We start from the raw sequence: 23225 nt of genomic DNA on the forward strand, positions 1-23225 counted from the left end.
CCCCGCCCCGCAAACGGGGCGCTGCTTCAGCACCCCGGCCTGGCCCACCGCCAGCAGTAAAACATGCCCGCTCTTCGGTAAGGCAAAGATGCTTTAACGGCATAACTTCCCAGTATGTGAAGGGCAAAGAGCAAAATCCCATCTATAGGCAAAAATATTTACCAGTTACGCCAGGGAGACTTCCCCTTCGAAAAGCTGATTTGGTAGATTAGCTACTGTCCTCATTATCTGTGATTACTTTTCACGTCTAAAACGTACTAACATTTGTGTATTGTGCAGAGGCTGTGCTAAAAAAGTGGGGGAATGACGACGACATTTGTCAGTCTCTTGCGTATAAAGACACATGTCGCGGTTGCTTGGTTTCACGGAACATTTTCTTTTTCCGTGCTCCATGCTGCAACTTTAGCGACGAAGCAGGCTCACAGGTCTGATTTACCTGAAATATCTGGGGAGTAGAAGGTATCTCCGGTTAACTATGCAAAAATATATACCGAAGTGGAAAAGTAACGGTGTCCTTCCTCTCTCAAGCAGTACCGCAGGGCAGCAAATTACGTTTGTTTTTGTGAGGATTTGGGTCTTCTGACGGAGGAGCCGAGCAGCTCGAGCTCGCGGGACCCAAGGAGCTTTCACGATTTTATTCCTCTGTCACCCGTTCGGTAGGTACCATCCTCCACCGGGCTGAACGAACGACCTCTGGGGCCCCCCATGCGGCTTTCACTTTGCCTGCGAGTGACTGGAGGGAGGGTATTTCGGGGTGGGGGCAGCGGGGGGGGGCAGCCTTCGCGGCGAGGAGCGCCCCACAGGCGACACCAGCCCGAGAAGCGTGTAAGTGGCTCGGCCCGGCCCGCCCGCCCGCGGCCACCGAACGCCGCTGCAGGACGCTACCCGCCCCGGCGGCGGGGCTGGGCCGGGGGCTGGGGCCGGGGCGGGGGCGGGAGCGGGGGCGGCCCGGGCGGGGGAGGGGCTGTGCCCCGCCGGCCCCGCCGCACACACCGCCCCTCGCTCGGCGCAGCGGCGGCGGCACCCGGCGGCACCCGGCGCCCAGTGGGACGGGGCGGGCGCCTACGGGACAGGTAGGCAGGGACAGGGACCGGCCCGCCCCGCAGGTGCGGCGCCGGGAAGCCGCGGTGCCGGGCGCGGGTGCGGGTGCGGCGGAGCAGCGCGGCGGCGCCCTTGGGCGGGGGGGCCGAGGCGGCATCGCCCCTCGGGCAGCGCTGGGGGCCGGCCCGCTCGGCGGTGCCGCCGCCGTGGCAGAGCAGCCGGGCGCCGCGCCTTGCTCCGCGCTGTCGCCGGTGGGTGGCCGCGGCGGTGGGGCGGCGTGGGGGCTGAGGGCAGGCTCCTCCCGTGCTCCGCGTCCCGCATCGCTCCGTCTCCGCGCTAGCGGTGCGGCGCCGCGACGGGTCGGTTCAGGCGCACCGCAGAGCAGAGGATTTGCGCGGGGGATCTTTTCGGGCAGGCTGCCGTGCGCTCCCGCGGACAGCTGCTGGCAGCCCTGGTCAGAGCCTGGGACGAGCGTACGCGCCGAGGTGGAGGGGTGTTTGTGGGTACGTGTAAATAAGCAATGACCTGCACGTGAAAATGCACATCTCTTTAATAACTCGACTTCGTTCCAGCGTGTGTCTTTCAGAAGAAGCTGCCTAGAGAAATTCTCAGTTGTGTGGTATCCTGCACAGATTTTTCTTTTGGCGACAGTCATAGCAGTGTAAATATTTCCTATTCTCCGTTTCAGCCAAGTAGGCTCGATCTGGAAATCCAGGCCCAATCAATTAGGAAAAAATAAGCAGCTGTTTTTCCTAGAATGAGCTGGGAATGCGGGACTTCTTGGTAATCTTACAAATTGGATGTTGCTGCCAATTATGAGTACTTAAATGTATTCAAAGCAGACATGTATTTCCCAGAATCATGCACAGCTCTGAAGTTTTTGTCAAGTACCAACTTCTAATTATCAAGTGAGTTTAAAACTTCAGTTTGAAACACGCCATCAGTACTGAAGGTGTTTTATGGCATACTTTCTCAGGTTTGTAACTAAGCTTTGGCAGCAGCAGTTTAGAAAGCAGATTAACACAATGACACTATTTAGCAAAAAATGTTTCTATCCAGCAACTTGAAAGAACAAAGTCGAAAAACTGAAGTTTGGAGAGCAGCATTTGTTTACCAGTAGATAAGCTACAGACCTATGCTGAAAAGTCTTAGATGCTTTGACTGAGCAGCATGTCTGACGTGAGACTGAAACTGAAAGCTGGCTTCAAGCTTCAGTTCCCTTGTCAACACCCCTAAATGGCATTTGTGCCAAATAACACAATATTGGGTGGAAAGCATACGTAATTAGGTATGTGCGTTCTTTAAATGCAGGGGGGGGCATGCAACTGTCTGGGCTGAAGATGAAATTTAGGAGAATAACAGCCTGGGCGGCCAAATTATCAGTTTCAGTTGCTACTCAATGGCCCGGCAAATGAAATGATCTTAGGAAGCCTATTTTTATTTTCCCTCTCAAGTCAGAAAGGCCAGCTGGGCAGGTGTGCTCCAGATTTTTAATAAACTGGATAAACAACATAACTTAAGCCCAAGTTTCTGCTTGTTTGCTCACATAACTCATGCACTTGCACAGCATCAAAACATGGGACTTTTATCTAGTAAAATTTATTTAACTTTTCTTAGACAGACAATTGTAATCACCATGAGACCTTGTCATATAATCAAATTTAAATGTTTATCACTCCCACAAGAGAAGGATCAGTTGCATCGTGTCAGTATTGATTGTTAATGTGCTGTGGAGATGGCATGGCTTTGCGTTTGGCTTCTAAGATGAAGCAGTTGCGAGCCTGGAATGTTACAAGTCTCTGCTGACTTTTATGATGAGCAATTCACTGGATTGGCAATGATGTTTCTGTGTCTTGCTCACTATTACAATCCACGCGTTGCAAAAAAAAATCTCAGCTGCTGGCTGCTCAGGGACTTGTGTGAAGTAAGGTGGTTGTGTCTGTTTAATTTCCCTGGAAATCACTTACCAGACTTGCCCAGTTTTGCGTACCAGCTGGTGAAACGGTCAAGAGCCTGCGCTGTTCTAGGGTGCCTTCTAGCCTGCACTAGGGGCAGGGCTGTCCATGCCAGTTTCAGGTCACCCCAGACAGCCCCAATAGGTGGAAACTGCAGTGCCTTTGCCTCAATAGCATGATGCTATAGCCCTTTATATACCATATATATTACCATTTAGCTGCTCTAGCTAAAATGTGCATAGCTAATTGCCAGTACTTTAAAGGCAGCTGGAGGTGTGGGCTTGCATCCTCGTAGGTTGGGCACCAGGAGGACCTATACAGTGGTTACAGCGTTAAATGAGCTGTTCCTGCCCTGCAGGCGATCAGAGGAGTTTGATGGTGTGAACAGTCCTTCAGTGACTCATAACCACGTTTTCCACAAAGGGATGTGTTCTACTGTATGGGGACATACACCTAAAGAAGCAAATGCTGTTTAACAAAAGCAGTTAACTCATCTATGCAAAGAACACAGGAACCGTGCATTAACATACTTAAGTGTGATTAACATCTAACAGAGTTTGGAGTGGGCTTTTGACTGCAGCTGGTAAGAATCCCTTGAATTTATATTCAGATTATTTGGCAGGAGTTTTGCACGGTGTCTCTACATAGCTTTTGCTCTGCTAGGTATTTTTACTTCTTCTCATTAGGGGAAGTAAGTGGCTTTTAGGAAGGAAAAAAATAAACAGATTCTTTGCATATGTGCTACAGTTTTAGTCAAAGCTAAGAAACATTGATTCCTTCATAAACAATACCGTAACATGGATGTGATCCAGTATATTAATTTTTTTTAATGTAACACGGTGTGGAGCAGTAAAGATCCACTATAAACCTCTTTTTAGATGTGGAGTGGAATTACAGCCAAAGTTCTTACATCCTTATTCCCACTAAGCAGTGTCTTCCTTGATGAATGATGCCAGTGGCACCAGATTTCACTGTATAGAAGTTATGCTATCAACTCTCAGTCAGCAATGGAATTTGACCCTGATTTTTAATATTAAGAGATAAGTTTACCAGTAATTGGTACTCATATACCCCTTTTAAGATTTGAAACAGAAGCTAGAATTAGCATAGCATGAACTTAGATATAACTGCGTTATTTTTTCATCTATGAGAAGAATCTGTACCTTGATATTCCAAATGTTTTTCTTATGAAAAGAGTATGTATCATTGAAAACCGTCTCTTAGAAAAATAGGAGTAGTATTCTGTGGAGGGATGGATTTGCTTTACTAGAATAGTTTTATTGATTGTGTCAGCATTCTTGTTAATTAACCTATTCAAACTGTCTGGTCTTTAATTGATGTTTTGCTTTTGTAAGGATTTGTGGTTCATGCCTTTGGATGTGCACATTAGGTTTATATTAAAATGTAGACAGCCAGCTCTTCATGTTTTATCTGTTTTGTATCTGATTGTCAGAGAAATTAGCACATAGTGGGCAACAAGGTGCTAATTCTGAGCTCTTTGGATGTGTAAGACAACAAAAAAATACAGATTGGGAAGCAGAAAGCATAATTTTAACTTTGACATTAAGTTGCTGTGTGACCTCAGGAATGCAATTGAATCTTTTTTTTTCTGCTGCTGTAAAAGAACACTCTTCTAAGCCTAACAAATTATTTTTGTTGAGCATGCAGAGATGCAAGTTAACTCTTGCAAAGAAACTTGAATATAAAGACTGCATGTTAATGTGCCATATTTAAAATAGAAACACTAGCACTAACAGCTGTAGGTTGTATGGCTCTAGCGTCCCACCACTACCATCACAGGAGCTGTAGAACAGCACAAAACAATAGTAGAAATTATCTTGCCTTTTATAATCTAAAATTTATGACAAAAGACAACAGGAAATAAGGAAGGACAATGAACTCATGAAAACAGCTGTCAAACCACAGTCATATTATTATTCATCAAAAATCATGGAAATGAAAACGTTTATCATTAATCCCTTTAGGGTTTTTTTTAAGGTGAGTCTTCAAATAGGAGACAGTATGGAACTATTTCTCTGAAAGACCACCAATGAAGGTGGGTACCATGGCCCTGCCAAAGAAGGGATCAACATCTTGTTAAGTATGAAAAATTCTGGGTATGTGAAGAGACCATGAAAGGCAAGGAGAAGCTTGGAGAAGTTATGACCTTAAGGCAGTGCAGAAGGTGGGTTTGTCAGGCTGGGGAAGAGAAGACCAGTAGGGTTTTGTGGTTTGGATGAAGTTGTCCAGGCATGAGACTGGGGGGCCCTGACCCAGCCTGGTGGTGTTTCTCCTGTGCAGTGCTGGTCTGGGACAGTGTGCTCGAAGCAGTGGTGAAGGATGTAGAGAAGGAGGGCTGGTCAAGGCTGCCCAAGAAATTAAAATCATCAAGACAGTGATAATGTGTGTTTAGGGCAACTGACACATCTGTGAGCAGTGGCAGGGTGGAATACTAAACCAGAGTTTGGCAGAAGTTATGTTACTTTGATGGACTGCAAAGGAAAGGAAAATGAATGGGAAAGAAAACAGCAAGCTGGTAGTTTGTTTTTCCATGCACATTCCCATTTCTTTTGTAAAGAAGCCATGGCTTTGTAAAGTTTTCTGCACATTGCAAGCATTATGCTGTGAGTTCTTGCCATGTTGTGCTTACCTTCTTGAGGAGTAGATCCTTTTCTAAGTGAGTAGTGCTATATTCCATAAGTAACTCTATGAGAGATAGATGCAACACAAAATGGTTAAGAGAGACAGTAAGGGCAGGAGGATGTCATTCTTGGCATACTTTGGTCTTAACCCTGCGAGAATATTTCTATTAATAAAAAAAAAAAAAAGACATCCGTTCAGGGTTTCAAGGGGTTCAGCATGTTCACAGCATCTTTTGAAGTTTCTCCTATACAGGAGTCTTGTTTATCTATTTTTCAGGATTTTTTGGGGGCACTTGGTGAACTTAAAGGATTTACACAGCAAGTAATAGCATTGTCACTTGGTAAGTTACTCATATTTGTCTTGTGGAAATGTTTTGATTTTATCTTGCAGACATTTTTCTGAAGCGCAGGATAAAAATATTCAAGGTGGAGATAACTTTGACTTGGGATTCTTCCGGTCCCCAGCTGTTAACGTGAAACATAAAAATATTCAAGGTGGAGATAACTTTGACTTGGGATTCTTCCGGTCCCCAGCTGTTAATGTGAAACAAAATACTCTCCTATCAAAGGGCTTAGGTAATGTCACGATGAGAACCTTATTCATGGTTTGCAGTGGATCTGGCAGTGCTGTGGACCATCTATACTCTGCAGTTGTGCTGCAGCTCTGCCACGGTGCCAGCCCAGGGTGCAGGAGCTGTCTGAGAGCTCCCTAGCTCTGGCTCTACCCATGCATTGGGGTTTCCCATGGTTAGCCAGCGTGTGCTGGAGGGAGTTGTGTGCTGCAGTCTCATTTTGATGTGCAGTTTTGACCTTCATAATTCATATCTGAAGCTCAGAGCTACAGGGTGTGTCTGTCTTGCATTGTAGACACAGGCAGGAACTGCAAGGTCAGGTTGTTGAATAAAGGTGAGGCATTTGCAGCTGCAATGCTGTGCTTGTCTTCTCCTAAACTGGCTTTTAGGGAGATCCGGCTACCATGCTGGTGTCCCTCTGGCCTCACATACTGCAAATGTGAACTAAATCAAATTTATTTCTGTTCTAACTATTGTTGGTTTCATTCAGACCTCTTGTACTATGGCAGTCTATTTTTTATTAAACGTGTTGCTCAACACTTGATTTTGGTGTTGATTCATGCAGAGTGATTTAGATGATGGCTATTTTCTGTTACTTGCCTCTTCTTCATGTGAGCCATAAGGAAGTTTCAGAATCAGTTGATTTGGATGAGAGCTTTTGAATCCTGACTTTTGAAGTTTCGGCGTTGCTGAACTGATTAACTGAAGAGGAGCAAAAGAGTTTCGATCACAGGGCTCTGCTAAAAAGAGCCCCCAAAGTGAATGTTTTGTGTGAAAGTATGCCTTGCAGTTTAAGCCCAGGGTGACAATGATTGTAACACAACGCTGTTCATCTGACAGCCAGACAAAGAGGCCATTATGCTCGGCTGGCTGGCATCAGATTCCTCCCAAAGCCAATAGTCACACTAAGCTTGGTCACCCCGAGAATGTGAATACGCTGGAAGCACTTGCATGTTAAAGAAGAAGAAAAAGATGTGTGTGTGTGTGTGTGTGTACACACATAAGTGTGTGCGTGCCAAGGTCCAGTTAAGTTGTAAGTACAAAATGTCATAATTGTTTGGGTTTTTTAGAAGTTGCTGTCAGGAATCAGCAAAAACCATGGAACGCAGCACTGAGGACAGACATGGTGGGAAAAAGACAGAGTATGTCAACAGACCAAGTAGATCTTTCAGTTCCTTTCCTCCGTGCTACAAGATTGCTTCCTACAGTGTGCTTTCAAGCATTTATAACTGAGTTTTAGTTTCCTCTAGAGTGTTTACAAAAGTTTGGACCGCACTGGTCTGTCAACAGACACATACTATGATCACTGGAACTTGGGCACAAGTAATGCTCATGTGTATTTGTGGGAAGCATTTGTTTGATTACTTGCAAACCCCCTTCAAAGGATTCAAGACCACCGGCAAGAATCAGGGCACTTGATACATGAAGAAATGTCCCTGACAACTTTTCAGCTGTGGCAGTCTTGGCCTCAAAGGCAGTATACTTTCATCAGCCATTGTAAATCTACTTAAAAAATAGGATACAGCAGCTGGAGGGGAAAGCTCTTCAATTAGAAGTGTGTTTGTTTAAAAACAACTGTTTCGCCTTTGCAGCCCTGAGGGCTGGATTGTCTTCTCCAGCACACAGGACGTAGCACCCAATGATGACTGGAGTCACTGGTGATCACACCTGGCAAAGGCATTTTGGCCTCATTCCCTAGCTACTGCTGTAAGCAGCTTTTTTCCCCCATTTCTTCCATTTTTCCTTTTACATAGAGGACCATATTAAACTAGCATTTGCTTTTGAACGTATTTGCTCCTAAACTTCCTAAAAACTTAAGGGAAACATGTAATTTACAGGGCAGTCTTTGCCTGTGTTTTGGCATATTGATACTGGTATAAAAAGAAAGCACCATGAGTTCAATTTCTTTAATGTGACATAGGTGTTTTTTTTTAATTTTGCTCTCACTGTTATACTTTCTGAATACAGAAATTCAAAATAAAAATATACAAAATACACAAAATACAGAATTATTTCATAATTAATATTCATATTCAGTTGTGTTTTGTTTATACTGACACATTTTTCCTACTTTTTTTACACTTTCTGAGTGAATATTTTACTTTTGAAGTGCAAAAAGGGACAGATCATTTTTTGCAACTGGTGCCAGAGTAGTAGTAAATAATTCATTTTTTTTATTTATTCAGTTCTCTGTCATTAGACTTTTCTTTGGAGGGTTTTTTGTCTATACCTTTGGGAGAGGTGATCACCAAAATTACTTATGCCTATATTAAGTGTTTTGTGTCATCAAGAATTAATCCGAAGAGGGTCAGGCTGTATTTTGTGTTTGGGGTGCAAATGATAAATGATGAAGCATGGTATATTGGTAGCTTTATTTAAATGCACAATACACGTGCCTGAAGAGCTGATGATTTCGTTACTCGTGCCTGCACCAATGAAGGGCCAAGCATCCAGCATGTGCTGAGGGCTGCCCCCAGCAGCCAGCCCTTCCTCACGCTCACCCCCCTCCTCCAAAAACATGACTCAGGAGTTGTTGCAGGTTTTCTGTGAACTTGGCACTTTTGCTGCCAAATTCTTTTTTATGCCAAGTTGCTTGTGGTTGAGGGTCAAAACTAGAGAGCTTAATGATTTTGTCTGAATTTGCCATGTCAGTAAAAATCCCAGCCAGTTTTGGCCTGACATTTGGATGGTTTTTTGGTGGTTGTTGGTTCTTTCTTTAACCTTAGCGTGCATGAAGACTCTCATTGCTCCTGGTGAAAAAACAGGAGGTGTTTGATGTGGACAGGAAGGCTGGCGTAGTTAGATGCCTGACCACCTTCTATCTCCAATGCGTACCTTAGAGGTTTTAGTAAATCTTTTTGATAGAAATAAATACTGAGGATACAGCCCAGCTGGTCTCAGAGGGAGAATGAGCTGTTGGTGTAAGAAATTAGTGATCCAATTAAGTCAGGTGAATAAATGCTTGCTGAGGGTAAAGCTGGGCTAGATGGGCTGTTTTTCCCCAGTCCTCAAGAAAAGGATCGGTACTCAATTTTTAAAAATTGTGTTAGGAGGGTGCCAGACTGCACAGAAGTTAGGGTTTCCTTTTCTCTTGCAAGCTCTATAGAAATGATGCTTGTGATCTCTGTATGTGCTGCCATTAAAGGATGTTTGTAGGCCACTGCGCAGCCTTATGACAGCAGTAGATTTTAATTATCCATATAATTACTTCTTTGTGCGTAAGGATCTCTTCAATTATAATGTCACTATGAGTGTCCTGAAAGTGCATGTAATGTGAAACAGCACGTTGTCCGTCTCCTAAAGACAGCAAAGCAAACAGCACCTCTGAATCTGAAATCCCATCTCTCATGTGGCCTTTTAACTCAGCAACAGGAAATTATTGCTCCATACACTAATGTTTGGATTTGTGTGAATGAGCTCATGTCCCAGGAGTGCTTTACTATTCAAATCGCATCCACCTGTACTACGTTTGGTTATGAGACCACAAAAGACAAGGACATTTGAGTATATATTTTAAAAATTATGCATGGCGCTTAATGCTGAGATGGTGCTGTATGATTCTTGCCTGCTCTATACGGTTTGGTATAGGCATTGCTCTCTGTCATGATGTAAGCTGTGGCAGTCCTGTGTGATGTTGTCAGGTCCTGCCATTGTTGTGGAATTTTCTGATGCATTAGAAGTATTCAAATTACTGTATTCAGTGACATCAAAATATGGGAACTTTGAAACTTGCAAAATTTTGGTTTTCATGATGCAACTAGGAGACTTCCAGGAATCTAAGCACCTCAACAATTTCATGGGAAGATAGGAAGGAGATTTATCAGTTGTATTCAGCAAGTCTTTATGTTGCCTCTAGAGCGGTGTTTGCTTTCATAGGAAATCTAAATAATTGTAATAGGAATAAACAGACACTTCAGTCTAAGCAGAGTGAACTACTAAATGGGAGTCCCATTTGCCCAGTTGTACCATTTTCCTGTTTGCCCCTGATTTTGTGATGCTGCATCCAGAATTGTTACTCACCTGCTTTGTGAGTTCTTGCCATGCTTTGTGAGTGAGCAGGTGAATGCCCATAAACCCTCGGTGGTTCTTTCATCAGAAACTGCATGTCCTCTGCTGCTACTTGACAGTACCTTCTACCAGACAAAGGCCATTTGCCAAAACAGCAAATTTAGGTACTTAAGAAGTAATTAATAGCTGTCCACATTAGCTGTATGTTGGTTGGAGGGTTTGGAAGAGGCAGAATACTGTTTGGTGCCAGTATTCCTGCAGGGTGGTGTTGGTTTTCCCTTTGGTGGGAGTTTGTGATACTCTTTAGGTAAGGAGTGTTTCACTGGCTGCAGTTCACTATTACCATTATTACTATTTTTATTTATTTATTTATTTTTGTGAATTCTGATTAACCACATGATTGCTTTTTATGCAGAGGAATGCCAGTTGATTTGAAATTGATTTTTTTTTTTTTTTTTTTTTTTCCTGTCATGATGAAGGTCTGGGCACCTGTGGCTGGACAGCTGCTGCTGCTTTGCGCTGGTGTTGTCTTCCTGGCATGACCCATAGGAAAGAAAAAAACGTAACGCTTTGCAGTTTCTCCATGTCATGTTTATGAAAAGCTTGTCTGCTGAGGTGTGTGAAGGCTGGTGGTTTACCAAGTGTAACAGTCCTGGTTAAACTGTCTCCTTCCTTTACCACGAAGGGATCTGATGTCTTAAACCTTGGCCAGGGTTTACAGCCCTCTGGCTGTAGCCCTCCCAAGCACTGAGGGATGAGCTCTGCCTTTCCGGTGGGTTGAGGAGGCATGCCAGTGCTGAGAGTCTTTGTGCCACGTACTCAGGTGTTTGATCTGGGCACTGCACCTTCCTCAGGTTCTCAGTTTTGACAATGGTGTTTCTAAAGAAAAAAATCACAATTTGCACAGACTGCCTGACTCTTGCTCTATCACCACCGAAATCATAGGCTGCTGCTTCACTATACTCTTTTTGCTTACAAAACCTTCTCTTAACACAGTTCTCTCCTTGCCTCCGACTTCCTTCTGTTTAGACAGTGAGAACATAAAAGCAAAGAAAATCATTTGGGTCCTTTTTTCCACCCCAGCCACAGACCGTGGGAGAGCTGTGAGTGGGCTCCTTCTGGCACTGGCAGAGATACCATGGGGCAGAGCGCTGCACGGGACGTTTACCAGTGGCACTGCAGACTTGTTCGTTTAACTAACTCCTCCGCCTGCTCTGTAATGGAGCTTTAGTGCTGCTTTAATCCATGCCACATGCGGGTGACCCGAGCAAACCCTGTGGGAAGACAGAAGCCCTGTTGTGTGTTTGCAGAGCAGTTGCTCGGAAGATGATGTACAGCTGTGGCCGGGCTTGTTTGGAAGTGAAGAGTAATTTGATCTTTTAATCTTTTTTTTCTTCCCTCCCTGCCACAACTGATATTGTAAATAACAGCTGTTTCTGAAGGGTACCTGCCAGTGAGGTTGAAATGCATATTTTAATTTGAGGAGTAGATTTCATTAAGATTTTAGCCACATACAAAGAATGTGCTGCTTTTTTTTTTTTTCCAATATTTTTATCTAGTTTCATTTATTTTAAAATACAAGACGTGAGAAGGGAGGCTGAGAGACTGATTTTCTTACTTGCATTGAGTAATCCAGGAATAACTCAAATGAGACCAGTGGACTTTCAGAGTAACTGAGGTGAGGCGCATGAACACAGATCCCTTGTGCATCACCTGGGTAATGAATTGTAGCATCTGTGAACACACGCACATCTGTGTCATCCAGATATCCCAAAGCTGCTTCCCCAAAAGCTAGAACTGGCCTCTAATAGATTATTACATTTTCTTTTAGCTGAATTTCCAGCTCTGTAATGGGCTCTGCTGAGAATGCTTAGCAATATTAGTGTTCTTTATGCTTTAACGTTGTTTTGGATCAAAGGCATTACATATTGCAAATTCTGCTATGCAGGTATCCCACAGGGTTTCATGGCTTTAAGACAGAAGATAGTACTGAACAGAAATTTCACTAGTTCTGGGGAAGTTGATTAGACTCTGAACCTACAAAAGAGTGCATTTTTAATTATTGAATGAGAAGATTGGGTGAGTAGTTGTTGAAAAATGAAACAAAAACACAGCAAGGGAGATGCTTCCTTGCTTTAAGTGTCCCCACTGCTGTCGGTAGATTTTTCCATCTCCATAACCCATTTCAGAGAACTGGGGGACTTAATCTCATCTCTGGAACAATATTGTTCTGCTGCAACTTTAATGCACTTCTAGGATATGCTCCATTCTTTCTTGCTGAACACTAGTTCATGCCAATTTGCATTATGTATGAGTAACACCATCCAGGATATGCATTCATGGTAAGTGAACCTCAAAGGGTGCAGTGATTTGGGGTTCTGGTCTGTGCCACTAAAATACAGAAGAATTTGTGCATGTCTTTGCAGACTGTCAACCTTACTGTGTGTACCACACCCTTTTACAAGTTGATTTATATTTTGACAGCGGATCAACTTCAGACAATAGATTTTTGTTTTGCTTGGGCTGATTTGGTGAAGTAGTGCTGGGATGGAGGGAACAGATGCTCTTTCTCATCTAACAATGAGAGAAGATGTAAAAAAAGTCTGAGGTTTCTGCCTGTTGGTCTGCAGTAGGAAGTTTTTGGAATTAAGTAGAAATCAATTGCAGTCACTCAAAAAATGGCTAGTGACATTCAGAAACATCTCTGGAGACTGCATCCTAGGATTTGCTTTAAGCTTCCTCTTCTTCCCTTGTTGGAGTTTCTCACTACACTTCCAAAAGTTAGTCTGCTTTCTGTTGTATTGCCTATTTCCAGGAAAATACCAAAGTTTTAGAACACTGATGTTTTCTTTTAGGCATATGTGTGTGTTTTTCAAAATTGCAGTTTACAACAAGAATACCAATGGGGAAAAAATAAAAAAAAATAAATAAAAAGCCAGAAAGACAAGAAGTCATTGGCCTTTTCAGAGGTGACTGAAATCTGTTAAAAATTCTCTCTGTTGTATTGCCTGTGGTGATTTCTTGTAAATGTCTTAAGGCCCCAAAGTCTGTATTTCACAATTCAGACGCTGCACCTATGGTTAGTACTGTAAGCACAATGTGCAGATTATTGCCACTGTGGCAAAATATTGAACTGGCAGCATGGTTCCTAAGGGTATGATGAAAATGGAGACTAGCAGACCTAAATCCTGTTTTCAGCTCTGTTGTTGATTTGTTTTATGAAATGAGGTAAAACATTTAGATAGGAGTCTAAATATTTTCCACATACAGTGTTGAGTAGTCTTAAGAGTAAAAAACCTTCTCGTGTTGGAAAGTGTTTTAGATCTTGTAGTGCGTTGTTGATAAAAATACTAATGTGAGATTATTACATAACATACACCTAAAAATAAGTGTGCTTAAGTAAGCAAATCTTATCTTTTGCTAAATTAAAGAGTCTGAGGGAGATGGAGCGTTCGCAAACATGACAGGAAAGAAACCACAAAAACAGAGAGCCACATGAAGGTTGCTGGAACCCCTTGCAGCATGGAGCAACCTTGGACTCCTGAGAGCACAACAAAGACCTTCAAACAGTGACAGAGAGCATCTGCCCTGGCTCATCTCACCCATCAGAGTAGACTCTTTCCAAAAAGTGGTCACTTGCTTTCCTGGAGGGAGAGAATTAGAGTGTCCCAACCTGCCCTCCAGAGAGAAGAAAGATTTATTCATGGCTTAGTTCACTGGGCAGCTGATAGGTTGGGTCCGATGAAGCGCCTGTCACTTGCCCCAGCCCATGGTACAGAGCTTTGCTTTAGCTTTCAACACAGGGGCATCCTTCTGCCTTTCAGGAGTGGATGCAATGGATATTAGTACAGTTTTTGTTGGTCTCCTACACATTCTTGCCTGTCTTTGTACTCTAGAGCAGCACAGAATATTGTTAGGGAAGGCCAAATAATCCCTTGCTCCTTACTGGATAAAATGGATGAAAAGGAGTAATTTTAAGTAATATGGCAGCTGGCCTGTCCATCTTCCCTGCTGACAATAGCAACATACATTTCTGTGCTCCTAGTAGAAAGCCTGTGTGAAATTGGAAAGAAGCAGTTAGTTGAGGGAAAAAGTGTGTGTAAGATCAGAGTTGTTTTGCTATGTCAGGACTAGTAGATACTAAAAGCTTGGTTTTTAGAGCCAAAAGAAGATCAGCTGGTAGTAAAAATGGTGTAATAGCAGTTGTTGGTCAGCCCAAACATGGAGTTTTCACCAGGTGTCTTGATTGTGAACCTGAGTCTTCAGCCTTCAGAAATCAATTGTCGGTACCACCCAGCGTGTAACCTTGGGCAGGAGGAAGGATGTGCTCCCTCCTGTCATCACTGCTCCTCTGATCTCTGCCTTTTACATGGGCTTTGCTTTCCCCTACTTCTTTGCACTGTCTGCCAGGGAGCTGCAATCAGGTTTGCTATCTGTGCACGAAGCACCCTGCTGAGCTGCTTGGAGTGTCCCCGCTGCAGCCTGTGAGGTGACCTGGCAGACGCTGGCAGTGTTGGGCTCTTAGGCTGTTCGGGATTTCACAGAGAACAAGCAGTTTCATGAGTGAGTTTGCATTTCATCCCGGATTTCCATGCAGATCAGAAGAGCGTCCATTCAGTTTTTGCCCTTCCAGAAGCTCCCTCACTGTGATGGTCCAGCCTCTCTGCAAATGCTGCGCTGTTCTTCACTGCCCTCTTGGCTGGTTCGTTGTTTGCTAGCACAGGAAGGCAGCAGATGTACTGCTGAATGTGAAATTTCATCCTGAACAGTTTCCAAACTCTGGGTTGCTTATGTGGCTCATCCGTTAATGAGAGATGGCACATTTACACCTTCTGCAAATAGTGAATGCTTTTAATTTCCCTTAAAAAAACCACCCATGCACAATTTGCAATACTTTTTATTTTTAATGAACAAGTGAACCAAGGCCAACGTTCCTTAGTTTTAACTGAGTGGCAGCATAAGTTGTAACAGAGATGCTGCTAATGCCAGTTGAGCGATAAGTTGTAAGTTTGCTTATAAAGTTTGCCTGTTTTCTGGCACAGGCTCTGACACATACACTCCAGTCAATCACAGTAAAGTGCCTAATAACAGATGTGGCAATTAAACTGAAGAATTCTGTCTCTCTCTTTTAATTTTTACTAGCGAAAGTAACAAAATACCTCATTAAACCCACCATCATAGAGATTATTATTTTTTTAATTTGGCATACAAAACTCAGGTCTCTGAATAGGGTGCCTTGTTACTAGAAGTGCTTTGTCAGGCAGTGCTATGAATAAACCATTTTTGCAATGACAGATATATGCTCCTGCTACTGTTGTCCTTTTACAACCCTTACTGCAAAGAGGTATGGGTTTAAAGAAGGCAACATGTGTCCTGAAGGATAACATTTTGAGGGATTTAGGGCCTTGTGCTCAAGTTAATAAAAACTTGGTCTTGATTCTTCTGGGTTCAAATTACACTGCCTTCAGCTGGAATTAGCCCAGACATTTAGGAAGGTTTCAGATAACCTGTAGGCAAAGTAAATTAACATATTTTAATAAGAGACATTATCTTGAAAAAATACTAATTGCAACCAGAAAAGTCTTTTGATTGTTAGGGTTTCAAAGGCATTTGCCTTCATTAGTTTGTTTTAATGATGCACCAGGCATTCTTTTTAAAGGACAGTCTGATTCATCATTAAAATAAATTAATTTAAGAATGTAATTATTTGAGATGTCTTCAAAATTATGTAAGGGAAAACTGAAACTGACATAAATCAGAACTGGAAACTTTGATATGAAATTACTGTTTTAGTATCAGAGTGTTTTTGTGCATAAAATACAGAGTTGTTTACTTTGTCATTGGTGGAAAAAACATGCTTTCTTACTGCCCATCATGAGTGTTGGTAGCAGTTGTATTTCTTTTTTTTTTTATTTACTAAAGCACAGCTTTAGTCTTAGAGCTTCAAGCATTTATTGGGAGTATACTCACTTTCTCTGTGTCTGTGTACCTTTACCTGCATGTATATATGTGCACTAGTGTGCAGGTGTGTGCGGGCGCATGCACACACATGAAAGAGGGAAGACCTGCAGACACCATTGGCACCTGGCAAGCTGAATTTCTCCCTAGGAATATATTTTTTTTCCTCTGCTGACAGAGAGACTAGGCACTAAAACTATACAACTGCAAACATGGTTTTAAGTTTGTAATGTTTTTAAAAAAGAATGTAAGATTGAGTTTGTGTGTTGTAAATATTCAGCTGCTTCTTAACCTGTTGTTCATGTTACATCTGTACATATTACAGGCCACAGATGGGATAATGAGATCAAATTGTCACCCTGTAATGCCAGGGAGCAGTGCAAATCAAACAAGCTAGTAAGTAAAGGTCAGGGAGAACACTCACAGGTGTAGGTATTGTTTCTATAACTACTTATGTGTGCAAGCATTGTGAAAAGTGTACAGGTAGAATAAAACTTAAGTCTTGTCCCATTTCTGCTGGGGCAGTAGCAATGATACACAGCTGCCATTAGTATAAATGGACACACTATGATCACTTACTGGCATCTTGTTAGGGCCTTCAGCAGCAGTAAATTAACTGTGGTAGACAGAGGCAGGGACATGGGTGAGAATTTAAGTGAGTAGGTGGGAAAATGGGTATGGTGTTGCACATGGTTTGTAGAGCTCCTTCCATTTATTCCAGCTAGCAGCATCTTCAAAAGATGCACTGAAAGGGTCTTCCAATGTTGTTGAGTCATTTTGCTGTGAAAACCAGAGTCTTTGATGTTGCTCACCCTGTAGGATGGCCTCCATCAGGTTATATTGCAGTCTCACTGCAAGCTGTTCAAGGCGGAATTCTCATTGACTTTAATGGGAATAGGATTTGTCCCTTTAATTGTTGTTTTGTTAAAAATCTGGAATTAACCAGTCTCTTTTGGTTTTGCATTGTGATCTTCCATTTTCCCCATTGAGGAAAGAATGCAGAAGTACTACATCCATTCTAACCTTTGCAAACACCAAACTAAAAGATGGAAGTAGTAAATGAATGAAATGTCAAAGGAAACACTTCTGGGTTCCCCATCCTTCTACCAGAGTGTTTTGGATTTACTTTGTGGGGATGTGGGAGGCTTGTGCAATGAATCATAGATACTTTGAACTAGATTGCTGGAGGTGGAAAAGCTGTTGAGTAATGCACTGAAATGTTCAGAAGCTTTTAAAATGAGATGGCATCAGAGTTAATTAACTTTTTTTTTTTTTAAAAAGGAGATAATTTGAAAATTGAAATCTAACAAAGTTCTGTTATAAGGATTTACAGGAGTGAAATGCTCAGTCTAAATCATCAAAACAGGAGCTGACTGAAAGGACAACTATTTTCTCTAGAGCATTATATACAAAATGGCATTTCCTTGGATGATTTACAAAGATAAATGTACTGAAGCAGTGTTACCAACAAATTTGTGCGCAAATTATAACAGCTTGTTAGCAACTAGAAGGTATAAACAAATCTGGGTATTTGTATGTCTGATTTTTGTAGCTTAAAGGTCCAGCGAAAGGCTGTGACAAGTGTCGGGAGCTGCAGACTGAAGAATTTTGCCTGTGATAACAGAGGCTGTGTCTGGGAAAGGGAAGAATCTAACGTATGATGGAAATGTATGTGCAAAAAGAGAGTGTGTATGTAATGGGGGAAGGAAGGAAACAGAGGTTGTCTTTGAAGAGGCCTAAAGCAAGAAAGCAGAAGACTTTTAAAGAAAGGCGTGCACACTTGAAATGGATCCTAAATTGGCCAGGAAGCTAAAGGAATTGCCTGAGTCCTGTGATTGTACTTCCTTATACACTGGCAATAAACTGGAAGTGACACAGTGTCTGGAAGGCTGGTAGTTGAGATAGTAGGAGAAAAGGGGTCACAAAAACTACAGTCAAGAGGGTAAAACCATGAATGAGAATTTCCGCAGAAGTGGAACCAGGGCATTTGTATTTAGGCAACCACAGGATTGTCCCAGGCATCTGGTCAGCAACCACAAAGTTTTCACGGTTGTATCCATGAATACAATATCCTTTCTTGAGATTCCAATTAGAAGAAAATGAAGTATCAGATGTTCAGTGATGCTGTCTGTTTAAAGGGCTGTGCTAAAAATTCGATACAGATTTATCATGTTATTCTGTATTAAACAGAGCTTTGTTACACGCCGCTAACATCTAACTTGAGGAACAACTTTCCTTAAACACATACATCCAGCCATTTTTACTTTTAGCTTTCTAGCCTTCACCTGTAGTATTAAAACAGCCCTGTGATTAATATATGGACTGATGGTCCACTAACAGGTTACATTACTTGAATAAAAATAGGGAAAGGGCAGGGAAGAAGTCTGTGTGGGTAAGATTTTTGTATCGAGCCCTGTAGCCTGTCTTAAAATATGTGTTATTTGCTTTCATTGTTAACTGTCAACAGCCACCCTGGGAAAGATGCCCAGGGCTGATAGTTACCATCTTTGTACAGACTGAAAGCTGCTGGTCTCCTTGTCAACAGCCTCATCCCAGCCAGGTGACATCACTAGGCAGCCCCTGTCTCCCACACGTCTCTGCATCCCACTACTGTTTTCTTACAAAATGTGGCCTATGGCTTCCCTGAGAGCAGCTGGCCAGCTCTGGGGCAGTCTGCAGCTGTGGAGAGGGGCTGGAAGGGGAGGAGGAAGACCTTGAAGGTCTGGCTGGAGGGTGCAGCCAACAAACAGCTGCAATAGCTCGCCTGCAAATGGGCAGTCAGCTGGGAAATGGCGACCTCCGAAGATCTACACATGCTTAACGGAAAGAGATGGTGATTGAGGGTGGCCTTTCTAAAACCAAACTCCTGGGTGCCCTTCCCTATGTGTGGACAGGGGAACTAGTGTTGATCCCAAGTCATCCCCTGGTGACAAGCTGCACGTTGCCATTACCCAAAAATACACCTCTCAGGCAATGCTACTACCATCAACAGTACAGACACACCCTGTGAAGATTTTCAGTTGTCTGTGCCTACAAAAATCAGTTTATTATAAATTCTTTCTAGAAACAATTTCCTTTTGTTTGTCCTTCCTCATCTCAGATAGAGCTTCTCTGTCCATTGCTTTCTCTGGTTTCGTTATTTGGCTTGGGGCAAAGGAGCATTAAGCATCTTGAGGAATTTTCCCATTTTTTTTGGTATAAGAGCCTGAAGTTAAAGCAATAAATTATTGCCCACTAATACCCCGGACAGAAATATATAGCCAGTATACTTACCTGACATAGTTTTGTATGGTTCACTTAAACATCTTGTGTAAAATAAGTATATCAGTGTTTATGTTCTAGCTGCTGTTTCATGTTCTGAAAGTGTGCTTTTCAGATGCTTTGGTTTGGATTCTGGACAGCTTTGACTGTCTTTATTTGGTAACTTTTCATTTGAGTGGAAAATGACTGGACAGCACATTTAAGCAAAAGATTTTTGTTGACAGTTCATCCTGTCGACTTCCCATGTGAATAATCTTTAAATGTATAGTACCATGTGCTGTAGGTAACCTTAATGATAACAGTTTGCATGTTAAAGACCTATAAAAAAATCTTTTAATGTGAACAGTACTCTGATTTAGTGGACAATGACATCTACAGTGAAGTGACCCCATGCCTGTGATGTTTGGCAGCCTGCCCCTGAGGAATAATAATGAGTCCATCTGCAAAGGATCTGGCATGCTGGCATTTGTCTTTACTGTGCCTCCTTGCCTTGTGCAAATTTGACTTCCACTGAACTTTCTTTCACTCTCCTTTTAATACTGATTTGAGGGAGAAGAGGACTGATAAATGGGTATGTCATCCCTGCCAACTTGCAGCTACGGAAACTCTCACTCACTATACAGCGAGAGTTTCACATGGTAGTAAGTGAAATTGGTGCACCAAGAAGAGTCTTGCTTTTCAAAAGGCCAGAAGATCCTAGGGAAACTCCCATCTGATCTTTTACAGTAAGAACAAGTCTTGTCAAAGATACTGCTGAGTGACTTGCAGGGAAATATGGAGTCCTCAAGGACCCAGTTTATGCAGGTGATGGAACAGCCCTGTGCTTTTGGGTCTGTACTGCAGCATGATGCTGTGGCATGAGTGCTATGGAGGGGCCAGCCATCTGGGTCCACTCTGTGGCACAGGGTGACATTGCTAGTGTAAACCAGATGTTCACTGAGAGTTAAAGATTTCTTTTTCCTCCAATGTTCATCATTACCTTATTTCATTCCGGAAATGGAATTGTCCTTGTAATTGCAGTCGAAGAGATTGTTTGACACTTAAAAAGCAATGTGTAGTGTGACAGCTCCCAAACTCTCCAGGCTTCCACCTGAAAGTTCTTGTATTTAATTAGGAGGTACGTACTCCAAAATCGTTCAACAGGTGCTCTCTGTAACTTAAGATCAGACCATGTGTTATTACTCTTATATTTAGAAGGAATGGTACAGATGTGCAGCCTGTGAAGTGATAATGTTACTTCAAGAATTGTGATGCTATAGCTTTCAAAACAGATATTTCCATGACTTATGGGTAAATAATGCCTGGTCTCCAGACTTGTGAGGTATCAGTGGATTTTCTGGAATTTGAAAATTCAAGACTTCTTCACTTCTGCAAACTCCAGTTTAAATGGCCAATGCATTTAGAAGTTACTGAGCATGAGGCCAGAACACATACACAGACACTGTGATTACATAAACCTCATTTTCCTAGAAACCTCTGGTAATTGAAGAGAGAGAGAAAAATAAAAATAATCTATTAACTGAAGAAAAATGACAATTTGTTAGTGATTTAGTTTTCTTAATAACATGACACTTGAAAAAAGTATCAGTATATCTGTATCCATAAAGGAGACTTGTTGCAGCACAGTCAGCCTCTGACTTGGTTATTCTTCTGGTACCTGTCTAAATTAGTTGGTTTTCCATTTTGTGTGCTTAGTCCATCTTAAACATCTTTGGAGTCTTGAGATGTGTCAGTTTGTTTCACTGAATCTTAGATACCAACACAAATTTGAGTCTGTGATGTAACTGGTGTTTGAGTGACTCCGTGGGATTCTCCATCCAAGACCCGCTAGCATGTGAGAAGGGAAGCGTGGGGTGCGGCTGTGTTGGCTTGTAGGTCTGAACTTGTCTTAATAGGCATAAGGGGCTGCCACCCCCAAAGGGACTTCAGGAGTGAAAAAGGTTGCAGAAGAACAAACATGTGAAGAGGAAAACTGGAGGGGCTCTTCGTTTTATGTGCTAGGGTAATACAGGGTTTTGAGGGAGGGCTCAGTGATTGGGTTAGTAAATTTTATGTCTGGTCATATATTTAGCAAATTCATCCAGCAGGTTCACGTTGTCAATGAGTGCATGGCTAAGGCCATACCTGTTCGTTAGCACAGGTTTGGATGAGCAGTGAGGTTTAAAAGTAAAGAAGCAGAATCTAAGAGGGTCAGATTTGATTAAGCTGCATCAACAAGGGCCCTTGTAATCTCTGATCATGAGGGGTGTGAAAGGGTCGTTCAGTTTAGGGCACTATTGGGTTGTCATTTAGCAAACTGTTGTATTGGCTGTCCAGATCCCACGCATTTTCTGTCAGTCTCAGCCTTGCCAGATTGTCTGTGTGTCAGTTGTTCTGAACTCCCCTAACTGGTGATGCCTTCGGAGTGAAATATTTTAAGGATTTGAGAAAAGACCAGTTACTTTATTTACATTTGCTGTGATTATACTTCTTCAGCCAGTCTAGGGCCTGTGTGATAATGCCTCTGTTCAGATTAATTCATACTTGTTTATGAGTGAGGTTTCATGTGATGCAGCATCAAACTGATATACTGATTTCCAAAGGAAAAAAGCCTTCTGCTCTTCACCCATTAATTCTCTAATGTAATCAATAAAAGCAATCAGGTTTTTTCTCAGAGATGTTAACACAGGACTAATCATCATTGACAAGATTAGGTCAGGTTCAGATTTTGCTTTGCCTGACATTGGTAGTGCAAGAGATGATTTTATAAACAAATTATGCCCTTGATAGAGCAGCTGGAGCTGAACCTCAGGAGTGAGGAGAGTATAATGTTATGAAAAACACTGCGCAGGAAGAGAAGGGCCAAACAATTCTTCATCAGAAAATCTTTAGAGGAAGTCTTTATCTTGTCTGGAGCTGTGATTTCCAGTTGTGGGTAGCAGGCGCTAAGTCTATTACAGGGTGCTGGCTTTGTCATGCTCTGGAGAGTGTGGAGGCAGAGGCACCAGCAAGGGACCCTGCAGTAATGATTGTGTGGTTTAGTTCAGTCTGAAAGTTTAACTGTGATGGACAGAATGAAGATTTTTTAAAATAGGATTCAGTATATATGCAGGTTAATGCTTTGTAATTAAGAACAGCCTATGGGATTTACAGCCCAGAGAACACTTCAACATACCTGTGCTGTATCACTGCAGAAAGGCAGACACAAGTGTTGTAAAACCTTAGAGATACCCCAACAGAGTATGAAAGTCTCTTACTATTCTGAAGTTCGTCTTCTAACTAAATAGCATGCTCCTGCTGCATTTTTTATGTTGCATTGGTAAAAATGCTTTTGCAACGGTAATGAGAAAGCTACATCAGCATTTCCCTTGGTCTTGGGTCCATTGTGTCGTGTTAGCAACTGTATCGTATTATTCTCTGTTGCTCATGCAGTTCTAATCCTGCTTAATTCATCAGCAGCACTTGATTTTGCTGACCAAAAAAATACTTGTTCACAACCTTGACTTTGCAACCTTCACTTCTTTTACGTTTTGCATTGTTTTACCTTCCCCTGCTTTCCCAGTTCCACTTGTATTTATTTACCTTTTGTTGCAACAAATCTGAGGGCGAGCTGTGTGCCCTGAGTTTTGCTTGTGGCTCTGCTCTGGGGGAGTTGAGAGGTTAATTTGTAATCATGTCTCAGTTTTCTACATAGAGGAGAAGCATTTGTTTGCCTTTTTTTTTTTTTTGTTATCTATTCTTTCTCTGGTTTGGATGCTGAACTCTATACGAAGAAAAACCCAAACCAAGGCAAAATGTGTGCAAAACTA

The 23225-nt window shown here is 42.4% G+C and overlaps 1 protein-coding gene across 2 annotated transcripts in view; it reads left to right on the forward strand.

The window, feature by feature from the left end:
• Positions 1–1014: 1014 nt before the first annotated feature.
• Positions 1015–23225, forward strand: part of MEGF10 (multiple EGF like domains 10) — a 109941-nt gene continuing 87730 nt past the window's right edge. The window contains exon 1 of one of the 2 annotated variants that reach the window (XM_037374372.1): positions 1015–1073. The gene's annotated coding sequence lies outside the window, so the exon portion shown is untranslated. Of the gene's footprint in view, positions 1074–5915; positions 5980–23225 lie in introns of those variants that run through there. The other variant, XM_037374373.1, reaches the window with a different exon arrangement.

This window comes from Falco rusticolus, chromosome Z (assembly GCF_015220075.1).
Source record: "Falco rusticolus isolate bFalRus1 chromosome Z, bFalRus1.pri, whole genome shotgun sequence".
NCBI lineage: Eukaryota > Metazoa > Chordata > Aves > Falconiformes > Falconidae > Falco > Falco rusticolus.